This window comes from Moschus berezovskii, chromosome 1 (assembly GCF_049115385.1).
Source record: "Moschus berezovskii isolate FMDL1 chromosome 1, NW_MosBer_1.0, whole genome shotgun sequence".
Classification (NCBI taxonomy): domain Eukaryota; kingdom Metazoa; phylum Chordata; class Mammalia; order Artiodactyla; family Moschidae; genus Moschus; species Moschus berezovskii.
The window spans coordinates 39,302,868-39,329,330 of record NC_142460.1 but is presented as its reverse complement, the minus strand read 5'-3'; the positions used below and the strand labels follow the sequence as shown (position 1 = coordinate 39,329,330).

Below are 26,463 nucleotides of genomic sequence, written 5' to 3'. Positions count from 1 at the left end.
AAAACCCCATGTATTTGGAAATTTAACATCCTCTTTTAAATAATGGGTGTATCTAAGAATCCATAACAAGGAAAATAAGAAAATGTAACAGAATAAAAATGAAAAGACAATTTATCAGAATTTGTTGCATGAGCTGAATGTGTTCAGTGCAACTAAGTACAATGTTTCTCACTAAATTTATGAAACAAAAAGTAAGCCAAAGGTAATATAAAGAAGAAAAATTTATTCAATTTTCTACTTTGTCCCAAGTTCCACATTTTAGTGGGCTTCCCTGTTGGCTCAGATGATAAAGAATCTGCCTGCAATGCAGGATACCCAAAACTTCTGTTTGTGTCCTTTGATAACACAAGAACGGAAAATGTAGATGAAGGGACAGTGAATTGAAATTCCTAAGTGGGAGCAGTTAGTATCTTTTGAAATTTAGAAAATGTTCAAGAAGAAAATAAAAAGGAAACAAAATGGAAACAAGACAAGAGAAAATTTCAAAAATTGTAATTTAGCTTAGAGGTCAGCAAGCTGTAGCTGGCAGCTCAAATCCAGGACCTGTTTCTGTACAGTGTACTTGCTAAGAATAGTTTTTACATTTGTACATGTTTGAAAAAACAAATATATTTTACAAATGAAAATTGATGAATCAAAATTGTGTTGTCCGTGATAAAATTTTATTGGAACACTGCCACTTTCTTTATGTGTTGTCTGGACTATTATCATACTGCAATACCAGAATCAAGCAGTTATAGCAAAGACCATATGACATGCAGTATTTAAGGCATTTATTATTTAACCCTTTACAGAAAAGTCTGCTCACCTCTGATTCAGAGCATTTCCCAAGCTGATTTTCCTAGCTAGTCAAATCATGGTTTACTGATAACACTTTGGCATTTCAAATCTAAATAAACTAATAAGCAGTCAGTTTGTTCAGATTTTTCCAGGAGCATTTTCTTTACAATAACACAAAATACAAACTACCGTAAAAACAGTTTCCTTGATGTATTTGTTAATTAAAAAAATAAATAATCTGTTTATTTTGAGATAACTTACATGCAGCCCTAAGACATAAAACAAAGGGATACCATGTATTACTTACTCAGTTACCACATGAAAATAATAATATGAAATCACAATCTAGATATTAACCTGAATACAGTTAATACAGAATATTCCCATCATCTTAAAGGATTCTTCTTGTTGCCCTCTTATACCCACTCCTGGTTGCCTCCCACTTTCCCCCTACCTTAACTCCTTCTGTTTTACATTTCTATCATTTTATCATTCCAAAATTTTAGAGATTGAATCATAAAGAACAGAATCTTTGGGCAGGGACTTTTTTCATTCAGCATACATCTCAAGAAATCATCCACATTGTTGTGTGTGAATGGTTAGTTCCTGTCTATTGCTGAGGAGTATGGTATGGGTTTATCTGTTTGACCTCATCAATTGAAGAACACCTGGGTTGTTTCTAGCTTTGGGTTATTATTGGGGGGGGGGGATGGCTATAAACATTCATGTACAGGTTTCTGCATGAGTATAAATTTTCATTTCTTTGGGATAAATGCCCAAGAGGAAAATTTCTGGGTCGTATGGTAAACATATGTTTAGTTTTAAAAGAATGTGCCAAACTGTTTTCCAGACTAACTGCACCATTTTAAATTCCCATCAGCAATAATAGGAACGATCCAATATCCTCACCAATGTTTAGTGTACTTACTAACTTTTTAGTTTTAGCTCTTCTAGTAGAAGTGTAGTAATATCTCATTGTGGTTTTAATTTGCATTTCCTAATGACTAATAATGTTCAACATCTTTAATGTGCTTATTTGCCATCTGTATATCCTCTTGGATGAAATGTCTCTTCATTGTTTCTCCCATTTCCATTGGATTGTTTGCTTTTTTTCCTGTTGAGTTGTGAGGGCTCTTTATATTTGCGTGTGTGTGGACTAAGTTGCTTCAGTATTGTTCAACTCTGTGTGACCCTAAGAATGCAGCCTGCTAGGCTCCTCTGGCTGTGGGATTCTCCGAGAAAGAATATTGGAGTGGATTGCCATTCCCTCCTCCACGGGATCTTCTTGACCCAGAGATCGACTGAACTGGCGTCTTTTATGTCTCTAGCACTGGCAGGAAGGTTATTTACCACTAGCACCATATTACTAGATACTGATTGTCAGATGAGGTTTGAAAATATTTCCTTCCAGTTTGTAGCTTGTCTTTTCATCCTCTTAATGGAAATTTTTATGGAGCAAAAGATTTTAACTTTGATGAAGATGAATTTACCACCTTTTTTATGGTTTGTGATTTTGGTGTCAATTTTAGGAACCTTTTGCCTAGCCTCAGATCCCATAGAATTTGTCCTATGTTATTTTCTAGAAGTTTTGTAATGTTATATTTATGTTTAAGTTAATTTTTAAGTATTTTAAGTAATTTTAATTAATTAAAATTAAAATAGTACAGATAATAAAAAATAAAAGAATGAAATAAAATTTTAAATACATTAGTTAATTCTTTAAAATTTTGAGTTAATGTAGGATATATATTAAGTACTCTCTTTTTTTATCTTGGTTGGTAGATATTTAATTACTCTAGTATCATTTGTTGAAAAGATTATCTTTTCTCCATTGAGTTGTTTTTATATCTTTGTCAAAAATCAATTAGGCACATATATGTGGGTCTATTTTTATATTCCCTGTTCTGTTTCATTGATTGATGTGTCTTTTCCTTCACCAATGCCACACAGTCTTGACTGTCATCAAATAGTAATCTAATATTGCATTTATTATTAACATTATTATGTATATATAATCTTATACTTAATATTAAGAAATATACTATTATAGCATGAGTTTTGAAATTGGATGATTCTTCACAATATATTTTTCCAACATTAAGTAGTCTAGTTCCTTTGCAAATCCATATGAAGTTTGGAATACTTTTATCTGTTTCTACAAAGAAACTCTTGCTGGGATTTTGATAGAGGATTACATTAAACCTATATATCAATTTGGGAAGAATTGACATCTCAACTATGTTGAGACTTGCAGTCTGTGGACGTGTGTTTCTTCCAGTCTCTTCAGTTTCTCTCCTCAGCATTTGTATAATCTTCAGTATGCAAGTTTTTTACATCTATTTTTAGATCTATACCTAAATATGTCATTTTGAGTGATTTTCATTAGCATTGTATTTGTATTTTTATCTTTCCTTTTCTTTTTTTTAATACTTTGTTACCCTAGCTAGAATAGAACTTGCATATTAAGTTGAATAAGAATAGTGAGAGTGAACATTCTTACCTTATTAGTGATTTTAGGGAACAGCATTTAGTCTTTTCCTTTAAGTATAATGTTGACTGTAGGGTTTTTTGGTAGAAGATCTTCATGAAATTGAGGAAATTCCCTTTATTCCTAGTTGTAAAAGCATTTTCAATCATGAATGGTGGCTGATTTTTTCAAATGGTTATTCAACACCCATTCATATATTCATGTGATTTTTTTAGCCTGTTAATATGATACATTATATGCATTTTAGAATATTGAACTAGCCTTGCATCCCTGGAATAAACCTCTACTGTAGTAGTATATAAGTCTTTTCATATGTGGCTGAATTCTATTTGTTAATATTTTATTAAGAATTTTGAAGTCTATTTTCTGAAGGGATATTGGTCTATACTTTTTTCCTACTGTCTTTGTCTGGTTTTGTTATCAAGATGATATTAGTTTCAAAAAATAAATTAGAAATTGTTCCCTTTTCTATTTTCTCAAAAAAATGTGTAGAATTTGCATTAAATCTGCTTTAAATATTTGTTAGAATTATGCAATATAACTGTCTAAGCCCATAGATTTCTTTTTGAGGGAGTTTTTAATTATACAGGCAATTTTTAAATATAGTTGTAGGCCTATTCAAATGATCTAATTTATATTGAGTGAGTGGTAATTTATGTTTTTGGAGAATTGGCCATTTTATCTAATTTGTCTAGGTTCTGTGTTTGCAGTTTTTCATCATTGTTTTTAGATATCTACAAGGTTCTGTAGTGATATATCCTGTTTCATTACAGGAACTGATAATTTGTGTCTTCTCTCTTTTTTGTCAGTCTTGCTGGAGGTTTGCCAAGTTATCTTCTGTTATCTTTTCCCTATTAGTTTCTAGTTTGATTCTATTGCAGTCAGAAAACATACAAGGTATGATTTCACTTATTCTTAGTTTGTTCACGTTTGCTTTATGGGCCAGGATATGTTTAGGGGGACTTGAAAATAATGTGTATTCTTCTACTGTATGATGATATGCTTTAAAAATGTCAGTTAGACTCTGTTTGGTGATGATGAATTCTGTATCTGTGCTAATTTTCCACCTGGTTGTTCTAACAATTGTTGAAAGAGGTGTGTTGAGATCTACAACTTTAATCGTGGGTTTGTCTGTTTTTCTCTTCTATTTTGCCAGTTTTTGTGCTACCCAGTTAGCATCTCTTTTGTTTGGTATATACACACTCAGGGTTGCTATGTCTTTTTTTTAAGCATTTTATGGTTGGTCTCTGGGAATTTTATTGAAGTCTTTTGTTTTTGATATTCATATCATTTTCTTTGATTAATGTTTGCATGAGATACGTACTGTGTCCATCATTTTGCTTTCAAGCTGTGTATGCTATTAGATATGAATTGAGGTCCTTGTGGATAGCATAGAACTAAGCTTTGCTTTTTTTCCCACTCCATTGTGTAGATCTCTGCAGTTTCATTGGTATATTCAGACAATTTACATTTAATTTATTTATAGATATGCTTTAAGCTTGACTTTTCGTCCTTTGTTTTCTGAATTTTCTGTTTTATTTCTCCTACCTTCCTGTGGGTTACTTGAACAATTTTTAGAATTTTTACTTACCTAGTGTTTTTCTGTTTATCTGTTTGTGCATTTTTTGTGGTTGTTTTATATATTAAATTACATATCCATAACATCGCAGTCCAGTAATGTCTTCATTTTGCCAATTCAGATGAAGTACGTAAATTTTACTTGCTTTTTGGTACCTTTATCCTTATCTATTTATAATATAATTATTTTGAATATTTCTTCTACCTGCATTTAGAATCACATCAGACAGTGATACATTTTTGTTTTCACCATCAACCATAATTTAGAGAACTCCAAAGAAGTAAAGTCTATTATTTTTACTCATATTTTTGTTACTGAATTGTTTCTTCCTTTCTAAAGTTGTTCCAAGTTTCTTCTTTTATCATTCCCTTTCTGTTTAGACAACTTCCTTAACCATTCTTTTAGGGTAGATTTACTGTTGAAAATTATCTTAGTGTCCCTTTGTCAGATACTGCTTTGATTTGCCCTTCATTCCGAGAGGATATTTTACATAGATACAGGATTCTGGGTTAACAGTTTTTTTTCTTTCAGCCATTAAAAATGTTGTTCCCTTCATCCTGGCCACCATGGTTTCTGATGAGAAACTCTTTCGTCAGAATTTTTTTTTTCCTTTATACGTAAGGTCATGTTTTTCTCTTGCTGCTTTCAACATTGTTTTCTTTGTCTTTAGTTTTCAAAGGTTTGACTAAAATGTGTTTTGGTGTGGATTTCTTTGGGTATTTCCTGCTTGTGGTTTGATAATCTTCTTGAATCTGTGTGACTTCTGCTAAATTTGGGGAGTTTCCAGTCGTTAATTCTTTGAGCTTGTTTTATACATTGCCCTCTATATCCTTTCCTTCTGGGATTTCAGTGGCATAAATATTTTTTGTTTTCTTATGGTTCCATAGTTGCATAAGGCTCTATTACCTAACTTATTTTTAAGTGTATTTTCTCTGTGTGGCTCAGATGAGGTGATTTCTTTTGTTCTAGCTTCCAGTTCACTGATTCTTTCCTTTGCCCCCTCCATTTGTTTTTTACTTCAGCTGTTGTATGTTCCGGGCTTCCCAGGTGGCGCTAGTGCACCAACCACTTGCCAATCCAGGAGACATAAGAGACGCAGGTTCCATCCCTGGGTCAGAAAGATCCCCTGGAAGAGGGCACAGCAACCCACTCCAGTATTCTTGCCCGGAGAATCCCATAGACAGAGGAGGCAAAAGGGTCGCAAAGAGTCAGACACAACTGAGGCGACTAAATACATACACATTGTATTTTCTAGTTCAAAACTTTCCATCTGATTATTTTTATATCTTCCATTTATTTGCTAAGATTTTTTTTAAAGTTTATTTCAACCATGTTCATAATTGCTGACTGAGGAATTTTCATGATGGCTACTTTAGAATCTCTGCGGGGTCATTGTGGTAGCTCTGTCATCTTGGGGTTTGTGTGCATTGATTGTCTTTTTACATTCAGCTTGAGACCATCCTGCTTCTCTGGGTGCAAAATCTTTCCAGTTGAAGCCTGGACATTTGGATGTCATGCTATGAGTCTCTGGATCTTATTTAAACCTTCTGTTTAAGCTAGCTTCCTCTGACATTAATCCAATAGGAAAAAGGGGGTACGCTGCCAGTTGTAGGTAGAAGTACAGGCACCCTGTGGCCACCACTGACCCTGACTTCTTGCTGCAGGGAGGGGGGTTAAGTGTTCCTCTTCCCCAGCAGGCCTCCATTGGTACCTTCCTGGCCAGGTAAATTTGGAGTGTTTTTTTTAATTGCTCCTTTTGTGGCCTTTTCCTGCTTACAGGTTGAGGGGTGGTGGGGTTGCCTTGTGACTGCTGGGCAGTTTCTAATGTCCTGACTCTCCACTAGGTATCCTTTGTCTGATATCACCTTAGCGGGAGGAAGAAGCTTGAGTCTTTCCTTTTGGATTGGGGTGGGTGTTCAGCCTCTCCATGAGTCTCCATTGAGACTGTATTTGGGAGGAAGAGTCCTCATTATTCCCTGACAAGGATGAAAGTACAAATTTCCTATTCAGACATTCCTACACTGTCTTGGGGTTAGCAGGGAGGAGTTGTTTGGGGTACTTTGTTCTAGCCTCACAAGTTTGGCACTAGCCCTTGCCCCCCTACTCTGCCTTTGGAGGCATGGGGTGGGTGTGTGGCGTTTGATGAGAGCAAAGTGGTATTGTTCCTGTGCTTTCTGTCTTTTCGGCCTGCTGACTTCCTGGTTTTGGCTAGAGAGAACAAGTTTTTGTTGGGAAATTTCGGGATTGCACCAATTGGTGTCTCTGGGTTGCAGGCTTCCTGAGCTTCAAGTTTTGGATATGAGGCAAAATTAAAATGCAGGGAAATCACCACCAGTTGTCCCTTGGGTCCTAGGGTCCCTAACTGGACTATCTTTTCTCCACCTTTCAGAGTCTTTTTACCTTTGTTTTACAGACCAATGTTCAGGTTTTTTCATTGTACCTGGCAGAAGGATTTAGGATAAACTACTCCATCTGCCTGGAAGTGAATATCTGCCACATCTTCTGTTTTTGTTTTTTCAGTTGAGATGTCAATATATACTTTTCAAATTAGGTTCTTTAAGGAATCAGGCAGAATTGTAAAAAAGTTCTAATTGTATTTTGCATTAAAAGGAGTAAATTTTAAATAGCAGATGACAAAGTATCTCTATCTATAAGCTATTTTTTATATCCATTTCATTCCACTTTCCTATTCCTGTCAATTTGTTTCTTGACTAGCAATAATGCTCCTTTAGGATCTACAACACTTCTGTTCAGATGTGAGCTTTTCTCACTCGAAAGTTTTTACCAAAAGACTCCTACTTGGGGGCATGCCCAATTGATTCATTGCTGCTCCCCTATGTATACTACAAGGCCTGGTCATATAATACTACTTAATAATATCTATTGAATAAATGAATGAGAACTCAAAATTTAACTATTTTCTTTCTATGAGGGCTTGTCTACTTTCTTCTTACTATGCTGAAGCATGGGGCACATGTGTCTGCCATGCTCAATTCTCCATTGGGCACTCTAAAGTATGTGCTTAGGACATTAGCAAAATTCATCCAGAATTTTGCAATCTAGAAAAAAGCATTTTTAAATTCAGCACATGTAACCTTTTGTTTTATGGTTTACAATTGTTCGTGTTCTGAATTACCGATAAGGAGGATATCAGAATGGTCCCCATGCATGTGTGTGTACATATTCATTCCTACGATTCCTTAAGAAAGTGACCCAAAGACCATGACTCAAAAAAAATGCATACCTTTTTCAGGGTATTTCCTAGATTCCTTGTTTTTTTTTTGATGATTTTCTTTTATTAGGCAAGTCATGGTTTGATTGTTTTTTAAAATATTTTTCAGGTATTGTGCAGTGAGTGTGTGCGTGGATTTGGGGGGGGGTCGGGTGTGTACTTGGAGGAGGGATAACATTGGTCCATAGTTTTGTAAGGCACTGAATATAATTTTAAAATGTTGGTAACAGAGTTCTAAAGATCCTCTCATTAATTGAAAAATTGAAACACTTTTAAATGCAGGTAGAAGAACATGATTCCTTTCAGTACTACTATGTTTAGTTTAAACTAATAAGACTTGCTTTGTTTGGCTTTAGATTCTGCTTAAGGAAATGGTGAAAGATTTAATTCACTGTACTTTTGTTAGAAAGTATGGAAATGTGTGTCCACGGGAACTTTCGTCGCCCGCTAGATTGGAAATTCATTGGGGAGAGAGAACCATTTCATTTTATTGCCTAAGAGCTGTTGATATATTTCCTGAATCTTTCAAAGCCATCTTTCATACCACACAGGAAAACTGTAGCTGGTGAAGGAACAGAAAGAGAACTCCTTACATGAGTCAGACTCGGCAAACTTGCACAGCAGCTGTGCTAGGTGCTGTGAAGGATTATCACAGGACCAGTTACAGTAGTCTGTGTGGTCGAAGAGACAACTGGCTCCCTCAGGGGACCACTTTGGTGGCGACTGCGGCAATAATGCATTCCCACTGTTGCTAGTGGATTTTGTGACCATGTAGTACAAAACTGGTGCCAGATAAAATCAGAAAGTAATAAAAAGCAAGACGAAACTCAGAGATTTTAAGTCTTCACGTGAGGGACTGAAACTAGTGTCCTGGGCTTGTTGCATGCACTCATAAGGAAAAAGGAGCCTGAGGAAGGGATGTCTTTAACTCGGAAAACTTGCAGAGACTTCAGTCTTTTCATTTGAGAACCATTTGGGTGTGTTGTGAAATAAAGTTGCAGAGTAGGCATGTTCAGACCTTTATTTGCTACATTTAGTAGGAAAGATTTCCCCCCCTCCGTCTTAACTACAAGAAGCCAGAGTTTTCCGTGCAAACTGAAGCAGGCGTTGCAAGAATCAGATTCACTTTGGACGACTCTTCACATTCCAAGTCATCATTGCATTAGGCAGCACAATTCCATCTCTGGTTGATGGGCAGAAACAGTGGGCAGCTTGCCAGGTAGACGTTTCCATGACTCCCAGCCCCCAAAGGTGATGCGTTTTTCAGCTAATTCAATGAAGAGTGGGCTGAACTTTGGGTCTAAACGAGACAATAGCTGCCTTCGCAGTATCAGCAGAATGGTTGATGGGAATGCACTCTACATTTGGCAGAGGATCATGTGACCTTACGACTGAGATTTTGTGATGGTGCCAACGGAGACTTGGAAAGCAGGAACCGTCCTGACTTTTTTCTTCTTTTTTAGCATGGCTCAGAAAATGGTGGATCTTAATACTTGACTTTAGCCAGACTCAGCAAGCGACTGAGCTTTGAAGCACAACTTCGCCTTTATTCTGGGTTTTTGGCAGGCCACCAGGAGGCTGTCCCTTTCACGCCTGATAAATTCTGCTGCTTATCTCTAAATGGGGGTGGGGGGGGGAAGAAAGAACATATAAACAGAATATTGAGGCATAACAAGTGAATCCTAAAATTGTATGTGCTTTTTGTTTTTTGCCTTTTCTTACTGCTGATTCTGTTTTTGTTTTTTTTTTAATGTTAATACCCTTTTTGCTTGCTGAAGAATCCAAGTAGTTTTTTTTTTTTTTTGGTTTGTACTGAACAGGCATTTGAACTGGGCAAACAGGACGGCAGCAGCAGTGAGCGTGAGATCATTGCAGCAGTGTAGCAAACTGGCACCCTGCCTTCTCACCCTTTTGGTTCAGGAGACAAACGTGTGCAATCCTCATTTCTAAAGTCAGCAGAGCCTGGAAGGATTCCTGGTCTCTCCACCTTCTACCATTCTGCTGCCAGGGACGGCAAGGATTGGTGCAGCTTCTGCGCAGTGCTTTGTGCCTGCAATACCGAGAAGGAAGAAAAAGAAGACAAGCACCCTGTCCTCTTTTTTTCCCAAGAAATAACAGGAGGCATGAAGAAAAAATCTGAGTTTGTCCTACTCCATACAACAGTGCTGAAAAAAAAAAGAGAGAGAGAGAGATGCTCCTGCTCAAAAACAAAAACAAACAAACAAAAATCCAAACCAAAACAAACTAAAAAAAAAAAAAAAGCAAACATTGGCTTGTATCTAACTACAGAGACATCGCGCTTTGTAAAGCAGCTTTGTAAGGCAGCATAAGCAAATGAGCCTTCTGTATTTGTATTATTGCAAAAATATGGCATAATAAGCAATTTATTGCACTTGGTGAAATCGCACCTTTCGTATCAGGTATAACTTTTTTTGTTGTTTCTTTTTAGTCTGCTGTTATATAAAAGGGGATCCTTGCACTTTCAGTTTACTCTCTCATAACTCATCTCCCACTTTATTCTTATTAACTTTTTCCTTTTGCTCTCTTGTTCTAATCCTGAGTAGAATAGAAACTTTAGCAAAACTAGAAAAATCTCTATGAAAAAGACGGTACCTGTTTTAATTTTTGTTATTCATAGAAGTTTTGGAAAAGCATTAATATGTTATCTGTGCTTTTTCTGTACAGTATGACTTTTTACTGTCTAAGAAAAGTGAACATTTAGCCCTAGTTGGTAAAGAAACTAAATCTTTCCTGTGATGTGACTCATTATTTGAAATATGAAAGAAGAAACTTTTTGAACTACTAAAACAGGGTCGTATTAGAATGTGTATTAAAATTCTCTAGTAAGTGAAATTTAGTTTGAGGGAAGTTATATTTAATTTACTTACCAAGATTTCATGTGACAAAAATAAGGATGAAAAGATCATGTTCTCAGTAGCTAAGTAGAAAAAGAGCTTGTTCCACAATAATACTGACTTTTAAAATATATTTAAAAGAAGCATTTGTCCTAGAGCTGTTAGAAATATCAATTAGGTACTTTAGTGAAAAAAGTACACAGAAACTTGTTTTATGTTTAAAGCAATGTATTGGCTCAGCATATAATGCATTGCATTCTAATTATTTTGTCTGTTTGTATTAGTAAATTGCTGAGCAATTTAAGCATTTTATAACAAAAACCTAGTTTTGCCTAATTCAGTGGGAAAGGATTAGCCGATATATTGTACCTATTTTAATTTTTATTAAAACTGTTTCTAAACATGTTTTACAGTTGTTAAAGAAGAATGCTTTTGAAATATAGGCATATATAAAGACTATAATTTGCACATGAAGACTTGATGCTATAATATTTTCCGTGAAAAGAATAAACTTCAAGAAAACTGTTGTGCTTTTAAAATCGTATTTTATTATAATAGAAATATATAGAGTAAACAATGAAAAATACTACAGAGGTGATGAATTCTACCTTCTGTTTTTTCATTCTACAAAGAATTGTGGGAAATTACAAATACCCTATATACTGATAACATTCAAATAAAATGTTTTATTAAGTTTATTGGTTATTGTTCACTAATTATTTAAAAAATAGCTCTTGTTCCTTTATGCTGCCTCAGCTAATGAAACAACAACTTTCACAGGCTTAATTAACATTTATAAACCTGTTTTCATGTTTCAAGATCCTTTAGTTGAAAAACATTATTTTAAATGTTATTTTTAGGAGCCATTAATCTCTACACTCTTAATTATCTTATTAAGCTCCATGCCAAATCCAAATCTCTTTTCAGCTTTCACTAGTTCATTGTGCAAAACCTAGTCGCTTCTTTAACAGCCATGCCTCCTTTCACTTTCAAAACTGTTACTGTGAAAACAACACCAACCAAAATGAATGCATAAATGCAAACTATGAAACCACATTATATGTCATATGAGTAGCCTTGGGTGGGGCTCCATGAGTCTTCCAAGCCTTTAAAAAAAAAAAACCAACTTTAAAAGGTTTTGCCCGTTTTGGTATTGTGTTTTCTTCTCGATCGACTACCTTCATTCCCACCATACACCCAGATGCTTCTCCTAGACAGCAGTTGTCTGACATTTCTCCTTTTGTGGTTGTTTTAGGGAAAAACTTAAAGTGGATATGAGAAGTGAAGAAAGTGATCATAGGAGAAAATCATCTCAGGTAAAAATAAAAAACAAAAGAGCAATTAATATTTAATATTTTTAAAGAAAAAATAATTTTGACTGTTTATTTTTAAGACTATGTTTCACTCTTCATGGATTTAGCTGTTGGAATTGTCACTGATGGTTTGAGAGTTTATGATATTACCTACCTTTTTGAAAAATTTTTGTCTCAGTCTGGGATCAACGTACAGTTTGGGTCCCTTTGAATATAGATCTAAATATCCATTCCTATAATATAGGTGAAATACAGTTGAATAGAAAGTAATTTAGGAAAAAGACAATATATTTTGTCATTTGTCACACCATATAAAAGGAAGTGAAATCTGGGGAAAGGGAATTAAATTCTGCTCTTTTTTCATGATTCTGCTAAGAGAATGAAACCAAAATATACATTCTCATGGTTAAGATAAAACCCAAAACAAATGTTGCTTTTATTTCATGTCTAGATTTTTGAATATATGTTGAAATATTTTTTACCACATTTGAATGTCTGAGTGTTGATTTTTTTACTATAGTTTTTAATAAGCATGGGAATAATTAGAAAACAAAAAATAGTAAAAATTATGTAGACTACATTATCTATAATCTATAAAATCATTTTATTTTATTTCAAAACATGCAAAAACACTAATTAATTTTTATGCAGTACTATTGGTTTTCACAATGAAGATATAATTGAACATGCTAAATATTGTGGATATAAGTGAAACGATTAATAATGTACAACTTATAATTTTGTTGCCGTTGAGTTGGGAGTTTTAAAAAACATGTACGTGTGTGGCTTTATGTTTATTCTTTGTGTGTTTGCTTATTGTTTTGTGATTTAAAATTTTTTTAATAACAATTTATTTTTGCCCAACCTGTTGACCAGATGAGAGTTGTATGTAGCCATATCGGATGTTTTAAGTACATATTTTTTGAAAAATAAATTTCAGTATATTGTGTTTAAGGGACAAGATATCCTTTTTCATGCAGTTGATCCCGAGTATAAATATTGGCGCACAGTAGTAGTAATAATGCTATTAATGTATCATTAATGTTTGTTTTCTGATATTAATTTACCCAAATATTGTTCATTTAACTATAGACACATATGTATATTTAAGAATTTAAATAACTTCCTGTGCTCTTTGTGTAATCAACAAAATCTTACATGTTTTATGAGAAAGTTACAATATTACCAGTTCCTTGAAATCACTAACTGAGGTTTTATGAGTTAAAACAATCTGTCTAGCTCTAACACAATTAGCTTAATAGTTAATTTGGTCTTAATTATAGGCTCGTAATACTATATTCATGCCTCACAATTACATAATTCATGCATGCATATATGGATTCTTTTTTATTTTCTTTTAAAATTCATCATTAATTAGGATAGTCTAATTCCAAAATATTCATTCTTAAAACAAAAGTAATCTGTGAAAAACCTTTCACAATACTGTTTTCAAAATTCTCATGCATATAGCTTGTATGTAGTGTAGAGTATTTATGAAGGCCATTAACTGGAAATATGCATCCTTAGAGCATTTCGGCATTTAAATATTTATACTAAAGTATTGATATTATTATTTTGGTCTCCTAATTTCATCAGATATCTACAACAAATTCTGCATTATTAGGGAGCCCACGTGAGACGTTGCCCATTGGCATAAACCCGTAGATCCGATCTTGTGGTGAAGTGGACCGCACAAGCTCGCTTCTATGGGTCTGTGTCAGTGTGGTAATCTGACAAAAGGCAATATACATTGATGTTAAATAATATTTCAAACTCCTGTTAAACTCCATTTGTTTACTGTTTATACTTATGTAAATGCTCATCTGTCTTTTGAGGCAGGCTTCAGTTGTTGACCACTTGAGAAGACTCAGCACAGCCATTGAAGTTTAAATCCAAGTATAATAAATTATTTTAAAAACTTGAATTTTTTTGTAGCAAGGTTTGAACCAATATCTGAATAGATTCTGTTCAGAAACTTCTGTTCCCATTCCAGTCATTAGTTCACTTCATTAACTTCAATCAGAAAATTAAAGGCTGTGAACTGGATGTGTCAGTGTTGAACCTATTTCTCTTTAAAAATGAAGCTGAATTGCTATTGACTTTTAATATTATTAATTGCTAGTAGAATTATGCCATGAGAGATGTCAGAAGACATTTTAGATGACCTTTGCTGGAAACTGAAGAGGTTAGGATAGTCCTAGTAGACACAAATTCAGTTTATGTTAGGATTATATATATAATCATGTAGTTATGTCTACATCCTTGCCAAGTCCTTAGGTGTATGGCTGCCATATTTGGAGGAGCTGACTGAAGATATGATAAGGAGTTTGAAGCAACACTGGAAGCTGTGTGCATCCGGGTTGAGGTAGTAGGTTGTATGGTTTAGAGTTACACCCTGGGAGTTAACTGTACAACCTTCTAGCTTTCCTTGGAGCACACTTGAGCCATCGAGGAATTCTTCATCATTTTAATCTGACTGAGCCAATTTCTGTGCAAGAAGGTTATGTGTCATGAGTATTTTAGATAATTAAAATTATCTTTTATCTGTAAGCATGAGATTATTGTATTTGCATCTGCTTATAATCTGGCAAGATGGTATTTCTGATAGGTTGTTACTCTGTAATCAAACACTTTTTAGAACTGGGGAGTAGTGACTTATACTGCATAAATATTGCAGTTTTCATCATCCATAGATTCACAAAATTTGGCATTTAATTTTGCAAACTTGTCATTGGTCTTTCTGTTTTTATTGGCTACTTGATCCCTGTAGTATTCAGAAAAAGTCCGCTAGTGTCAATGACTTTCATAGCACATTGTCTGAGCCTTTCTTATGACACATCACTTTCTCCCTTATGTTACAGCTATCTATGTGATTGCTTATTTTTTCCATACTAGACTGTAAGCCCCTTGAGGGCAAAGTCCATGCTGTATTTTTCATTGTATCCCCTGCAATGCCTTACACATAGTCAGATCTACTTATTTACTGGATGAATGAATGAATGGATTAGAAGATCTCTCTCTGTGATGAATTTCTATTGAATATGTGAGTGAATTACAACAGTGGCCATAAATCTGAGGGGTTTTCTTAATTATTATTTGTCTTAAAGCATACCTAAATTTAACTCAGAGGGTGCTGTGCATCAGTAATATACTTGATTTGTTTATGGTCTGTGTTGAGTATGTCTACTCATCATATACATACAGTTTAATTTAGGACTGCTTTTTCCCTAGAATAAAAACAGTGGGCCACATTCATTTTTATTAATAAGTTCATTGTAGTTTATAATCCTAAATTTTACTCATGTGCATTTCTTTTGACTTTTTAAATTCCTTGATTTCCAGCTGAATAATTTTCCTTTTAGCATAAGTCTGATAAATCAGCTTTTTGTATTCTGTATACTTTCCTTACCATTTACGTTTTATTTTTGTACAACTTTAGCTGTTGAGTAAACAGGAACAACTAAACCAGAAATATATTAAGAAATTAATAACAAGTATATGAAGTATAATTTGAGGATTAAATTTTTGTTTGAAGGAAAGACATCTACAATATTCTCTCTTTACAAAGCAAATTGGTCTCTTTTGGAGTCCATTAGCTGTGTGCCTACTTTACTGACAGTGAATGCTATAATTGATATAGATGATTTTTCAGCCAGGATTAAATAGCTGTAGATATGATAACTTATTTAAACTCCCAGATTGAAACATTGCTTACATAAGAAAATGTTTTAGATACAATTATCTGTTAAGAACTAGAAGATCCTAGCTATGTGGTGATGAGCTTTCTATAGAACACTCTGGCATGTCCATGTCTCAGAATCTAGAATTTACGAACAATGGAGGTGAAGAAGGAACTTTCTAATCCCCAAGGGTAAGAACACGTGAGACTTAGAAGGTTGAAGACCAGTGATTTCAAGCATAATTATTTGGCTGGTGTGCAGAAGTAAAAAACTAGTAGTCTCTAAGAAAGAAAAGTCTTTCCAAGGACTAATCAAGAGATAATGAACAAGGGTCGGGATACACAGACAAGAATGAGAAAGAGAGGTTGGAAGAAACAGACACCTGAGTTGTAAACGATTACATCTTTATAAGTTTAACTCTTGAGAATGTAGTTCCTTGTTCAGACACTAAGTTGTGTCCAACTCTTTGTGACCTGGTGTGTGTGTAAGTATATGTGTATATAGCCCAATACTCTGTGGACAGATTTGGAGAAAAGTCATGTATACGCTGAGGGCCAAATGCAATACTATTTCCAATAAACGCCTGTTTCTGTGCAGTGCAATAGTTAAGTAGACAGCAGAAGTCAACTATGATATGCAGTTTAAGGATAATCTTATAAAAGTACTATGACAGATGCACAGAATATCTAAAGTGAACAGCATGAAAGAATAACTGAAAAAATGTTAACAATGTAGCTATGATCCATTGTGTTGGTCTTGCAGAAATCATAACAAGTCTGCAGGGCAGAGGATGTAATTAGCCTCAGTGAAGAAAAGAGACTGCTACTTGAGAGAATTATGCTTTCACTAGTGATTAATAGTAAAATTTTTTTCCAGATCCTTTATTTCCGTGAAAAAAAAAGGGGCAAAGAAATATACAAATTGACAAGATTGTTTTTTGAGGAAACTAATTTTCAGGGTCCATATCTAGAAATTGTTAAATTATGACTAAGAAACCATGGAGAAACACTGTACATTTAGAAACTTAGCATTCAACTGGGGGACCACTATGCATATTCACATTTCTTTCTGAATTTTAAGCAGTCAGGTTTTACTCCATTCTAACCTTTTCACATTCAGGAAACAAATATCAGCAAATCATATCTTAACTATTACCCCTTTTGGTGTTTGGGGACACTAAGTTTAGGTTCGGTTCGTAGTGGCTGATTGACCTTATATGCTTTGTGTAATGAGGTAGGAAGGAGGGAAAGGAAAGAAAGAAGGGGAGAGCGAGAAAGGAAGAGAAGAAGGAAGGAAAGGAAAGGAAAACCAACCGCAAAGCAATTGACTGAGCCTTACCAGAAAAGTCTAATTTAGCTCATAATATGATGAACTAAATTGGCCAAAGTAACTATGAGAGAATCAGATAAATCTCTTGGCAGTTGGACTGGGTCTTCTTGAACATGATCCAGCAGTTCATGAACTGTTATTAGAATAAGTGAGTCACTTTCTGTAAATACTCATTTTCTTTCTCTTTTGCCTATTAGCAAATGCTCACTCATGAGCCTAGGTGATTCCCCAGATGATGTGAGTCAGGCTTCTGACACCCCGAGCATTTCTACTTTTCCTTCTCAGATTATAGGAGTCACTCTTGAGGTCACTGATCTTGACCTATACCCACACCAGCTCCCTAAAAGACCCATAGGGAATATCCATGAAAATCATTAAGTGAAGATTCTGACATAAGCAAGATTTATTTCTCACTTGCTTACCAATTCCTATCACCCACCACTACTTCCAAGCTAACATGCTACTAATTGACATCATGTTCTTCAAGATCCACGGGTATCACTTTTTCATCCATAAAGCTTTTATTCTTTTTCTAAAAGGGAATTTCTCAGTTTATAAATTCCCATAGCCACTGCAGCCTTTTTTCCCCACAGGCTTTTTCTCTAACTTCCTTTAGTAGGATATCCAAGTCTTCCAGGGCACTGTGACTGCTTTGCACCTCCTGCAGTTTTTTTAAACTGTTGCATTGAGTTAAAATTTAAAATCATTTAAGGGCAATCGAAATTATACACATCTTAAAATCAACTACACTTCAGCAGTAAAGCCCTGTGTTTTTCAATATATTTCCAGACTCTCCAGAGTATATCATTATGGGATGAGGAGCTTTTTGTTTGTTTGTTTTTAACATTGTCATGATAAACAATCTATCTGGACTAAACCTATCATATGCCATTGAAGGTTATTTATGAAACTAACTGATTTCTATTATTTATAATACATCTAATCCCCTTGAGTGCAGTAATATGTCTTTCAGATCTAACAACTCTTACCATAGTGCTCAGGTTATGGGATGAATTGTAGAATTCTTTGGTGAATAAAGAGAACTTTTAATGAAATATAAACATTATGTTATACTGTGAAGTAATTTTATATTTAAGTGGACTTCTTCAAAATGTTTGTTTAGAATTTAAGAGAAATTAGGATTATCACTTTTAACTTTTATGAAACCTATTTGATGGTTCCTAATTTTTAAGTTGGCGTTACCTTGTGTGTTCCTTCATTTGTTCTGTTTTTATATTGGCGCATAGTTGATTAACAATGTTGTTTTAGTGTACAGCACAGTGATTTAGTTATACATACACATGTATCTATGCTTTTTCAAATTCTTTTTCCCATTTAGGTTATTGGAGAATGTTGAGCAGAAGTCCCTGTGCTATATAGTAGATCTTTGTTAGTTACTTATTTTTAGTAGAGTAGTGTGTGCCTGTCAATCCCAAACTCCCAATCTATCCCTCCCGCGTCATCCTTCCCCTCTGGTGACCATAAGATCATTCTCTGTGAGTCTGTTTCTGTTTTGTAAAGAAGTTTATTTGTTTCATTTTTTAGATTCCACATATAAGCAAGATCATATGATATTTTACTTTGATTTACTACATTTAGTGTGACACTTTCCAGGTCCATCCATGTTGCTGCAAATGGTATTATTTCATTCTTTTTAATGGCTGAGTAACATTCTATCATATATATGTACCACATCTTCTTTATCCATCCGTTGATGGACATTTACGTTGCTTCCTTGTCTTGGGTATTGTAAACGGTGTTGCAGTGAATGTTGGGGTGCAAGTATCCTTTGAACCATGTTTTTGTCAGGGCATATATCCAGGAGTGGGATTGCTATTATCATATGGAAGCTCTATTTTTTTATTTTTTAAGGAAACCCATACTGTTCTCCATATTGACTGTACCAACTTACATTCCCACCAGTCGTATAGGACGATTCACTTTTCTCCAAACCCTCTCCAACATTTATTTCTTGTAGATTTTTTGATGATGGCCATTCTGATTGGTATGAAGTGATATCTCATTGTAGTTTTGGTTTGCATTTCTCTAATAATTAGTGATATTGAGCAACTTCTCATGTGCCTCTTGGCTGTCTTCTGTGGAGAAATGTCTATTAATATTTCTCACTCTAAGCTATGTGGAATGTGTGAGTTAAATAAACTACCAATGTTTTTTCCTTTCATCTGTTTCTTTCCTCTTAAGTCCTCTTTTCACTCTGAACTATTGGAGCACTTTATTTATACCAATCATATTCAGCCTTGTATTTCCCCTTACTTTTTATATGTTAAATAGTAAGTGATAAAGTTAGACTTTAAGCCATATAGTTCATGTAAACTTTTACTTGTAGTTGACACTTAAGGAGTACTTGATGGAAATTAAAAGTAAAATCTAGATTTGTAAATGGTAAGAGCCTTAGAACTCAACTGGCTTACTTTCCAAGTGACCAAAATGGAGCCCAGAATCTTTAATAATTTTGAAAGGGTCCATCCACTAATTACAGACATAGCCCATATTTCTATCCAGATTAGTGACCTATCCAGGAAAATGTATCTCATGTTCTTGAGAAGCAATATATCTCTTGAGTAGCAATTTTTGGATAATTAATTTTGATTAATTGATTGAAATTAAATAAGGCTTTATTTCTGAAAGACTACAAGTAGAACTATCTTCAGATTCAAATATGATAGGTATATAATTAATATTATTTAAAATAAACTCTGTATCCATTTGATTGTTTCAAGTACCAGTACACTCTTATTCTTATAAGCATAGAATTTTCTCTCCAGTTCCACAGTGATATTTCTCCTTCTTTCAGAATAATTCTCCAGGAAGAGGAGTATGGCCTAGCAGTTGATGGTATATCTTAAATGAAAAGGGAAGAACTCTGAGCATGCGCAGGCACACACACACACACACACACACACATACATACATACACACACATGTTCACACATGAACTGGTTAACCTCTTAGCATTGTGTTGCTTAGGAGAATGGAAGTTAATATGAAATGGTAGCCATAACTAAGTCCAGCTTCAGAACTAAATTACCTATGTCCTACGATATATTCAATATCAGTTCAGTTCAGTTCAGTCGCTCAGTTGTGTCCGACTCTCTGCGACCCCATGAATCACAGCACGCCAGGCCTCCCTGTCCATCACCAACTCCCGGAGTTCACTCAAACTCATGTCCATCGAGTCAGTGATGCCATCCAGCCATTTCATTCTCTGTCGTCCCCGTCTCCTCCCACCCCCAATCCCTCCTAACATCAAACTCTTTTCCAATATATCATTATGTAAATCACCTTGCCAGGGGTCATGAATTTAAATAACTTCAGGATCTTGGCTGTGTAATAAGCCAGACTTAAAGACAAGAGGAAGAAAATGGGCACTGTGGTAGACTAAAGAAAGCATGCTTGCTTTCCAGATATTCCAACATGATTTTATCCATCAATCTAAATTTGGCCCCCAGAGGCAGCCAGTTCTCCATCTTAGGTATGAAGGCATCAAACAGTAAACCAAAATTGCAATAAATCTGTTTTTGTTTGTTTTATTTTATGAATGTAACCACATCTTTTCTTATGCTTGAACTAGATAATTTGGAGTATCTTTGGTGCTTTCAGGTCATTCTAAGGTGTATAAAAATGGTACATTATTGCACACTTGCATGCTTATACTGTTACTTCAAATAGACATGTATGATTCATGACAGTCTAAATATTTCTTTGAATGTAATTGACTAATGAAAAATAGTCATTGGTCAAGCAGAAACTGCTGATTATTCTGATGCTATTTTAATGAACGAAATGCAGTAGTAGAAATTGTAGTAGTCCTAGTGTGTGGATTTTCATTTGCATCTAAATCTTGATGTTCAAAACAATGAGATTCTTATACTTTTTATTTCTCAAGTAATTAATATTATAGATTGATAGAGAGATAGAACTCTCAAGTCAGAAAAAAAATCAAAAGTTTAAACAGAGTGAACAGTTAAAGCTGAGTGTTCTTGTCACCGTATAAAGTCTTAGAAACTCAGGCTACTGGGTAGGACTTTAAGAGTGAAGTAATAATATTGCTGTTAGTTATATTTTGTGTTATAATTAAAAGACATGTTATGCATAAATCTGGAGTTAGGTCAGGTCCCTGTCCATAAATTTTTCAATATGATTTAATCCAATACATTTAAATTTGGCAAATAGGAATGACAATCAATTATGAAAATGCTTAGTTTACAGTAATAAAGAAGGCACATGTTTGCAATTTTGCTCTGTTTAATATAGTTGGGATCAGTAGTTGATGAGTAAATTCACATAACCTTTTAAAGAAACAGTTCTTAAATACATGCATAAATACATATTTTGTATAAATTTTAGAATTTGATAACGTACTTATTTGCTGGATTTGTTTTTTGGGTTTTTTGACTGTGCAGTCTTTATTGCTTCTCACAGACTTTCTCTGGTTGCAGCAAGTGAGGGCTGCTCTCTAGTTGTGGGCTTCTCATTGCAGTGGCTTCTCTTGTTGCAGAACATGGGTTCTAGAGTGTGTGGGCTTCAATAGCTATTGTGCATGGGCTCAGTAGGTGCAGCACAGGGCCTTAGTTACCCCGTGGCATGTGGGATCTTTCTAGATCCCACGTGTTGGGATCAAACCTATGTCCCCTGAATTGGCTGCTGCTGCTGCTGCTAAGTCAATTCAGTCGTGTCTGACTCTGTGTGACCCCATTGACGGCAGCCCACCAGGCTCCCCCGTCCCTGGGATTCTCCAGGCAAGAACACTGGAGTGGGTTGCCATTTCCTTCTCCAATGTGTGAAAGTGAAACTGAAGTCGCTCAGTCATGTCTGACTCGTAGCGACCCCATGGACTGCAGCCTACCAGGCTCCTCCGTCCATGGGATTTTCCAGGCAAGAGTACTGGAGTAGCTTGCCATTGCCTTCTCCGCCTGAATTGGCAGGGGGATTCTTAACCAGTGGACCATCAGGGAAGTCCTGACAATGTTTTAAGTTAGCCAAGAACTATTTCTGAGTTTAGGTTGCTGATTATAGATGTTAGTTTTAGTCATCTTTTCTTTTTATAAATCCCATAATTCATCTTTGATTTCTAATTTTGATTGCTTTATAAATGTCTTTAACTGGAAATCCAATACAAAGAAATTAGAGAGAAAATTCTTATTTTTCTCTATGATATTTTTCTAATGTTGTCTTACCTCCATTTAATGCTATAGTATTTTTTTTAAAGAAACTGAATTTTATCTTTCCAAAATTTTCAGGTTTAGAACACCTCCCATTCTTTTACACTCGTATTTAAATTGATTTATATAATATTTAATTAAATTACACAATTTTATATTAAGCCAACTGGCATAAACTGATTTGGAAATAAACATAAGTGACTACCAACAAATATTCACAGCACGGTGGGAACAGAAATACTTTGGTGTTCTATAACTTTCTGAGATGATGAAAGTGCTTCCTAAACTGTCCAAAACAGTAACCACTAGGCATATGCGCCTACTGTGACTGAAGAATTGAATTTTAAATTTAGTTAATGTCAGTTAGTTAACATTTAAATAGCTATATGTGGATAGTAGCTAGTATATTGGACAGTACTGTTTTAGAAAGTACTTTACTTGCTTTCAGCATGCTGGTGACATTTGTTCAAACTGTCAGATACTCTGTAAAGTGGTGAATGGCTATGGGTATTTTCTCTGTAGTTGAATTAAGACTTAGGGGAAGAATGGCTAGGGAAACACGAAGTGGTAGGAGTTCATTTTTGTTTTTAATTTGTTTGTTTATTTTGATCCTCTTTGAGTATAGATTTAGTTGGATGGAATTTTAAAACTTTATTTAAAAAAAAAGAAATCAAAAAATTAGAAACTACAGAGGTTTGCAGTTTTTTTCCTGAAGCATTTGATCAATACAAATCTAATTAGAAAGTAAATACATTAGGTCTCACACTGGCCAAAAAAAAAAGTATTGTTGATTTAAGAACCAGAAATCCATAAGGAGCCATAGAATAAACTTGTTGAGTCTCTGTGCCTTTTGAAAATATTTATAATTCTTTAGAGGTATGCGGATGTGTTTATTTTACTGAAGAAAAAGTCCTAGTTCTTGTCAGATTATCATGGGACTCCATGGCTTCCTGAAAAAGTTAAGAATAACTTTGGTTGTTTGTTTAATACTTTTTAAGGTTCCAGAAGTTAATTAATTAGTACATTCTGGTAGAATTGTAAGTTTTCTCTTACAAATATTCTAAATCTATCCATCCACACATATATTTAAAATTATAAAGTTTATTCATATAATTAAGGTTAAAATTTTAGTTCAACTTTGTGCAATATGTAATTTACATGTAATTTAATTAATAATAATTCATAATATAATTAGATAAACCTATGGAACATGGTTGATAAAATAAAGAGAATAGCTTAATTTCTTAGATAGATTCAATAAAGTTGAATAGCTAAAATCCCTGTCATATTAAATTTGAACTTTCAACTGTAAATTATTACAAAAGCTCATAAAAATATAGATTTGAACCATCTCTGTTTCCTGTATCAGTGCCTTTATGTATTCTTGCTTTTGAATGGGTGGAGTCCATTGAAGCAGTATATTATGAGTACAGTTTATGAAAACTGAATAGACCATTGCCAGTCCTGTACTCAATAAAAGGACTTATTTTACATGAAAAAATGGGGAAAAATAGAAATTTTACTCTAATAGTATCAATCATCTTTTAAAAGTGAGAAAACCACAGTCAGGTTTATATAGTTTCCTATAATCACATAAATGGTAAATCCTAGGACTGGAAGAAATGCGTCTTGCACCAGAGAAGTTAATTTGAACTACTTTGTTGTATGTCTCCAGTGACTGAAGCTTAGCAACTCAGAAGTGGTTAGTACCTGCAGTAAAAGTTTGAAAGTAAGATTTGCTCTACTCCCCTTAATGTGTAAATGCAGCTTCACTATTTGACCTGAACAGCTCTATTTTGTGTTTCTAGAGACTTCCTGGACCAGTGTTTATTTCAGTCTAGAGATCCACACAACAAAAGTTCAATGTCTCTTTCCACTTGTGATTTTGTAAAATACAGAATAGTATAAGGCTGCCACACCTACATTAAAACAGTAAATTTGCCTCTAACTGAGAATTTATCAGCTCAGTGTGTTAAAAAGTTGATCTAATGGTAAAGAGAAACGTGGATGTTATCTTTCTATCCCATGAATAATTACTTCTGTTTTAAAGCCTTCAAAACATTGGAGTACAATAAACCTTACTCACCGGCTACTTAAGAATAACTTATTGATATTTGGGAAATATCTACATTTGTTCAGATGATAGAGAATTTGCTGCAATGCAGGAGACCCAGGTTCGATCCCTGGGTCAGGAAGATCCCCTGGAGAAGGAATGGCAATCCACTCCATTATTCTTGTCTGGAGAATTCCATGAACAGAGCCTGGCAGGCTACAGTCCATGGGGTCTCACAGAGTCAGATACAACTGTTTCACAGCAGCAACAACAACACCATCATTTCTTACATCTTCTGGTAACTCAGAGAAACCTCCTTTTTCTTTCTTGCTTTTCTAATACTATTAGCTTGACACTTTATTTAACCTTGCCTTGCTCTGAGTTTTAAGATCTTTTAGAACAGGGTTTTCTCAACTCTGTTGCTTGAAGACCTGCAGGGGGATGGGCAAGTGGGGCAGGAGATGGGTGTAGTTTGAAAAAGTCCTCAGTGTTATTCAGATTTTCCATCTGCATTATTACCTATTCCAGAAGGCATCCATTTTGTGATAGGATTTCAGTGGCCTCAGAAAGATCACCCCTGCTCCAGACTAGCTTGGGCTTTCTTTGCATAGTAAACCTAGAGCATGCTTTTTGACTGTTCCCCATTTTCCAGAATAAGGAGCTTGAACTCCAATCCTGGAGTCTGCCACACCTGGATTTATAACAAGTCTGAGTCAGGCACCACTTCAAAAGCTGATCTTTTCATCAGTACTGCATGACCTTCATCTGTAAAGTAAAAATTATGATACTGGCACTGCAAGGATTTTGTGAAGATGAAAAGACTTTAGGTATATGGAATGTAGCAGGCGTGGTGCCTAGTAGATAATAGAAATTAAAAGAGATATAATTATTATGGTCATCATTATACATATTAAATAATGCAGAGTACTTTACTGATTAAGTGTCCCACAGATTCATTGTCGTGGGGTTTATCTTTGTAGAGTCAGCCACATTGAGGGGAGTGATTTTCTCTGGGCCCGCCCCCTTGATTCCTGAGCATCGTGGCTTTGCTGATTTAATCGTGGCTTTGCTGATTTAAAAAAACATTTCAGATAGTCTTCTCACTGGCAGATCATTGTAGACAAGCCTCACCTTTTCCTTCTGAGGAAGGGAATAGTCCCTCTTCCTACTTCTGAAGTTGTCTTTTTGTCTTCTTACTTCAAATATAGGCAGTTTGTCACTACTGTGGTAAGTTGCATAAGTGCCTTAGTTTTTCCATCTCTAAAGTAGGGCTAACAATCCCATCCTATAGTACTTCTCCAGACTCTTGAGAAATTAAAAGTATGTAATATGGAAAAAGAAACAAACAAACAAAGCAGCATTCCCACAGATAGAAAATTAACCATTTAAACTTACCTACAAGAAATTTAGGCCTTCCTTGGTGGCTCAGATGGTAAAGAATCTGCCTGCAATGTGGGAGACCTGGGTTCAATCCCTGAGTCGGGAAGATCCCCTGGAGAAGGCAATCGTTACCCATTCCTGTATTCTTTCCTGGAAAATTCCATGGACAGAGGAGCCTGGTGGACTACAGTCCATGGGGTCGCAAAGAGTCAGACATAAATGAGCAACTAACACACACGCACAGAGGAAATTTTGTAAATGGAATTCCAGGGAAGGAGAAGTAGCAAAGTCTTTGTAAGCTATTCCTTCCCGAGGAGATATCTCTCCCAGTACCTCTCCTTGCCACTGTCTCTCTGTCTCTGTCTGTCTGTCCGTCTCTCTGTGTCTTTCTCTCTCTCTCACTCCTTCTCCTTCTTTCCTTTTCTCTCTTGTATTGTGTCTGCATTACTGCTCAAGAGTTCCTTTCTCAGATCTAAAGTGAAAGTGAAAGTGAAGTCGCTCAGTCCTGTCGGACTCTTTGCGACCCCTTGGACTATAGCCTATGAGGTTTCTCCATCCATGGAATTTTCCAGGCAAGAATACTGGAGTGGG

The 26,463-nt window shown here is 35.1% G+C and overlaps 1 long non-coding RNA gene across 2 annotated transcripts in view; it reads left to right on the top strand.

Moving 5' to 3' along the window:
* The window catches only part of LOC129553375 (uncharacterized), a 393,842-nt gene that overhangs the window by 262,709 nt on the left and 104,670 nt on the right, over nucleotides 1-26,463 (top strand). The window contains exons 7-8 of one of the 2 annotated variants that reach the window (XR_016037387.1): nucleotides 9,900-10,499; nucleotides 12,190-12,250. This is a non-coding gene — a long non-coding RNA (uncharacterized LOC129553375). The remainder of the gene's footprint in view (nucleotides 1-9,899; nucleotides 10,500-12,189; nucleotides 12,251-26,463) is intronic. The other variant, XR_016037386.1, reaches the window with a different exon arrangement.